At 41.5% G+C, this 5,459-nt stretch overlaps 1 non-coding gene across 1 annotated transcript; it reads right to left on the bottom strand.

Moving 5' to 3' along the window:
• Window positions 1-1,895: 1,895 nt before the first annotated feature.
• TRNAD-GUC lies at window positions 1,896-1,967 on the bottom strand. The gene has a single exon. It is a non-coding gene; the product is annotated as a tRNA-Asp (tRNA).
• Window positions 1,968-5,459: the final 3,492 nt, after the last annotated feature.

Genomic DNA, 5,459 nt, shown 5'->3' with positions numbered 1-5,459 from the left:
ATTTAATAATTTAAGTAAACCAAACTGAAATAATAATTAAAATAATGAATTATAATAAGAGTAGTAACAATGACAATAAAGCAATCAAAGTTATACTCAGCTCAAAAACAGCAGTTGCTGGCTGTGTGCCAATGAAACGGGAGGGGTAAGCCTCAGGAACCAAATGAGTTAGACCTTCAAGAGATGGCAGTCATCCAAGGAAGAAGAGGGTGTCTCCAGCAAACTCCCCAATTTATACAGTGTGACATTTATGGTATGAAATATATTCTGTTGGTCAGCTTGGATCATGCCTGGGTCATCTGTCTTGGATCACCTGTCCAAGAAAACGCCGGGGCTTTTGCTCCTCCGCCATCTTCTTTTGCAGAGAGAAGGGGGGAAGGCCGAACCAAAACGAAACAAAAGAAACTAGGAGCACAGGTGCAGGCAAAAATTGAAAAACAGTCCTTGAGTTAGTGTAAACATTACTTGGCAACAACGAAAACATTGGTGCGCTATCAGTGCTCTTCTTAACATGAATCCAAAACAAACTCTCATTAGCTACTATGAGGAAAATAGCTCTGTCCAGGCTAAAACTATAGTACCAACTTGTTTTCACTAAATCGAACACTGCAATTCTCTCAGAAATGCAGCTTTGCTGAATAGAAAATTGAATTCTACAATTCAATCCCAGTAAAACCAGGACATCCCTACAGGACAGCATCTCAGCTATAAAGAGTTCTGCACAGTGTTAGCCTTTCCCTGTTCAAGGGAAAAGGAACCGCAGGCACATGCTAGATGCCACCCTGTGGTTCTATCTGCGCAATCATGGGTGGGACATTTGGAAGTGAAATGGTGCACCTACCCTGGACCTAGAACCCCACATATGGGAATTGCAGGCAAGAACAGTGTATATAGAGAGTCTGTCCAGGAAGATTATTGCTCTGGTTGCTGTTGAGCAACTCCCCAGACAAAGTAGAATAGTGGAGGATATCTCTACTCCTTCTGATCATGATGAAGGCACTTCTAGTTTGAAATTTCAGGAGTCAGATGATGAATGCTCTTGCTAGGAATAGTTGGTCCCTGCCTCTGGCCAGATGGAGGAAACAGACAAAGATATATGCTATGGGAAATCATGTTAAAGGTCTTTCTGAAGTCTAGTTAAACAATGTCCACTTTCTCCTCATCTACAGAGATTTATCTCATCATAGAAAGCTATCAGTTTAGCCAGGCACAATTTGCCCTTTTAAAATCCATGTTGGCTATTCCCAATCAACTTCCTGTCCTTCATGGGCCTTGACATGGCGTTCAGGATGATTTGTTCTTCCCAAAGACTGGGTTAGGCCAACCAGCTTATAGTTCCCTGGATCCTCCTTCTTGCCCTTCTTGAAGATGGGTGTGACATTGACCTTGCTGCAGTTATCAGGAACCTCCACCAATCACCCACGATCTTTTCAAGACAATAGACAGCAGCCTGACAATGATATTGGCAAGCTGCCTTAGCATCTTTGAATTCCATCTGGTTCCATGGACTCATGTATGTCCAATTGTCTTCAGTGCTCCCTCTTTCTTTCTCTACTGTGGATACTGCTTCACACCATGAGACTGCTAGTAGGCTCAGGGACCCGATAGGCCTGAGAACAGGCCTTACTAGTAAAGACTGAGGCAAAAATGACATTGAATACCTGAGCCTTCTTAATGTCCTTGGACACTAGATGTTTGTCCCATTGAGCAGTAGATCCACATTTTCCTTAGCTTTCCTTTTGTTGTCAGTGTATTTGTATAGCCACTTGCATACTTCCTTTATGCATTTGATAATTTTCTGCCATCCTTACTTGACTTCCTGCACATCAGAAAGGACTGTTCTTGTGCTTTGAAGAGGTTGTTCTTGTGATAAATGGTTTAGCCTCAAACAGTGACTCCCCGTCGGGGAATCGAACCCCGGTCTCCCACATGACAGGCAGGGATACTCACCACTATACTAATGAGGATTCCAATTAAGGTTTGCAATTTATTAAATGAGTAAAGGCAAGCAAACAGCGCTGGGTGCGTGGGGACACACTCTGGTCCATTGACACGCACGCCGTACAATTCTCTTTTCGGGTTTATATTTCTTTAACTAATACATATTCATAGCATTTCGCAATACGCTTATACATATGCATGATCTATCCCCGCTTCATATTATAATTTGATCTCCTCCCATCCGCACCTGTGCAGTGTCCCCTGCTGGCGGTCTTGGGGGATCGCAGGGGATGAAGACTGTTTTGTTTGGTTTTTTTTTCTTTTTCTTCACCTTTGTTAAGCTTTCCTCCTTGCACAGACTTAGTTACTTCTTGGCTCTTGCTCAAACCACAGGACCAGTATTGTCTCGCTTCTGAGGAGAGTTCAGATAAGTGTCTCCTTTCTGGCGCCTTATGAGTCTTATGCAACTATACACTCCGTTCTACTTCTTCTCAATCTGTTCTCCATACAAGGACAGCCAAAATAGTCACAGAGGTCGCATCTTCCCCATTTTCTCCACATTATTTTAACACGAATCAGACTGACACATCTCACATTCTCAAAGTTCATACAGCTTTCTTTGGCCACTTTCCTTCCAGGGAAATCCCCATAGGATCAAGTAGGTCTGTCAAGTAGGTCCATGAATATGTAAAAATCTGCTCTCCTGAGGCCCTCATTCTTTGAATTGTTAGAGAAGACTTCAACTACTACTTGTGTGTTTACATTCCCCGTGCTTCTGCAATTTAGTATTCTTCTGAAGCAATTTATACAACTTTCTATCAGAAACCTGCCTTTGTCACAATGCCTTAATGTATTCACAATGTAAAACCAATAACAATCTGCAATGATGTAACTTGTACAGACACCTTGTAATGCTTCCACATAAATTAAGGAGTCAATCCTGAATCCACAAATGGGGTAGGGAAGAGCAAGAAGATTTAAAATGTTACCCAAGGTCAAACCAAAGTCTAAAGTAGCTTTTAATTTTTTTCATACTTCTCTAGCGTCCCAATCTGGGGTCAAGCTCATAAGACCCTTTTTCTTTGCTTTCCCCTACTTTTGAGGGAACATATTCTCAATACTGACCATGAATTTGAATTAGTCTCTGTTTTCACAGATAGCAACCTATAACAATAGTTAATTAACAATAGTTAATGGTACCAAATACTTCACATAGTCTGAAATAAACTTCTGAAAAGTTTGTGGAAAACAAAAAAGAAAATTCACCCTGAGGCAGATGACCAGCATGGGAAATTTCAGTCTGAGTTTTTCAAGTTTAACAAAAGATACCACTAAATCAATTCAGCCATTTTCAAAATAAGTTCAAGAGCAGACACAGTATTCCACGTGTTAAATGTCTTTTAGTAATTTCCTAGTCTAATTTCACAAATTCAGAGTCCTAAGGCATTTAGTACCAGATTTTTTTTGTTTCGGTACCATTCTTTTTAATAACAGCATCTAATTAAAACATCTGTAAAAAGCTGACAGTTTTAATTTTATTTGAAATTTTAAAAGCAAAGCCCAGGCTCCGTTCTAATGAGAGGAAAGATATCAACAGTAGTTATTATTAAACAATGGTGATATTTTAAGTTAAAAGTCACTTCCAAATATGCATAACCTTTAAATTAGAGCAGAGGCATACTCAGTGAAATCACTACAGGCTGACTAAGGCTCTGTTCATCTTTGAGGTTTATTTACTTGAGTATTTCCGGTGGTTTCTTTTTTTGCAGTTTAGCTTATTCAACAGAACGTGACAATTCGCAGACAGGGCTTTTCATCAGTTATTTCTTGAAAAACTGAAAATAAACAGAACTCTCTGTCACATTCCCTGTGTAATTCAGGAAAGGCCAACACGGCTGCTTTCTGTCTCATCTGCTGGGTATCCGTGGTTCCTCATCACAACTTCCTAAAACTACTATAGGAAAGGGGCTCATACCCCTCTGCCCTTTCACCACTTGAGTGGAAGGTGCTCAGGGCTTGGTTTCTGATGCAACGCATGCATTGATACAGAGATCTTAATTTTTGAAGGAAATTATGTGAAATATGTTTCTTCAAAGTAACTATTCCCTTTTTTATAGCAGATGCTCTAGGATATGTTGCCTCTGTGAAATTCTCACAGGTTAAGTAAGGAGCCGGATTGATTTTGTCCTCATGTGCTGGTCGATATTTACCTGTAAGATTAACAACAATATACGTTTACCAAGCTCCTTAGTGTATTCTTTTTTTTCCCTGAAAATTAGTCTCCTCAGAGCAGGAACAACCAGACGTGGTAGGAGGAATGCCCATCTGAGGTTCTCCTGCAACAAACAACTCACAAGTCTTCCCTAAACAAACACTGAGCTTTACTGAAGATTCCTCCAGGGGTGGCTCTGGCTTAAAACTAATCACAGAATCTTTTGGTTGGAAAAGACCTTTAAGATCACCTTTAAGTCCCTTAACATGGAGTCTGTGGTATGAGCAGCTGCCATCTGAGAAAAGACTTTACCCAGTCTGTGGTACCATCAGTAACACTGAAAATACCTGTCAGTCCGTTATGGTCTTGCTTTGGTTGGACTTGATGATCTTAAAGGTCTTTTCCAACCTAAATGATTCTATAATTCTACTGCTTGACAGGCTGCCATGGTGCAGCTGAGGAAACGTATATGCTGATTTCACCCCAAAATGCACGGGATTATGGACTTGGGGTGTCCCAGCAGCCCCTTGGTGTAACAAACCACAGGAATGGCCTCTATAAAGCACCAGAGTTCGACCCCGGGCTCAGCACATTACCTTTGCTTTGGGCGTGGGGGCTGCCTGTACCCAGGGCAAGGTCACTGAATCCTCTACTGTCTCCCAAAATGACTGCTCCCTCGAATACTTACTTTCCAGTCCTTACCAAAAATCCCACACGTGCCTGCATTCTGGACACCACCAACATCATCCCTGCAGTCCTGGGACAGAACAGGAGCTCAGCTGGTTAGCAGTCACACGCACAATTCATTAACAAGTTTTTCATTACATTCTCTGCTTTACACATCAATTATCAGCCACTTAAAAGCAGCTACACAGAGTCAAATCCTGTAGCTACCTATGAAAAAAACCATCACAGAAATACATTTAATATGTGTTTTTTGCCTGATCAAATCATGAGCTCAAATCACGCAGGAATGGGTGATTTTAGAAAGGACCTCAGAGACATAGCAAGGCATGTATTGTCAACAGACTGCCCTTGGGTAGGATGGTTGGGGTTTCTCTAGAGCCCACCGAAAGAAGTGAACGAACCCCATGGAGTACACATTACATATGCATGTTCTGACAGTTCAATTTTCTCCCCTCATTTAATCCAAGCACTTTTAGAAAGATCATTTTGTGGCATTTGGGAGGCATGACATGCAGCAGAGATGCGCGCTACGCTAGCAGGCAGGTGATAAGGTGTATGGTCCCCACATACATCACCAATCATGATGGCCTCTTCTGGGGCACAGTCAGTGCACCGCAAA

Source organism: Mesitornis unicolor, unplaced genomic scaffold, assembly GCF_000695765.1.
Source record: "Mesitornis unicolor isolate BGI_N332 unplaced genomic scaffold, ASM69576v1 scaffold37272, whole genome shotgun sequence".
NCBI classification, from domain to species: domain Eukaryota; kingdom Metazoa; phylum Chordata; class Aves; order Mesitornithiformes; family Mesitornithidae; genus Mesitornis; species Mesitornis unicolor.
The sequence above is the reverse complement of the archived record's forward strand: the minus strand, read 5'-3'. Positions and strand labels throughout refer to the sequence as shown.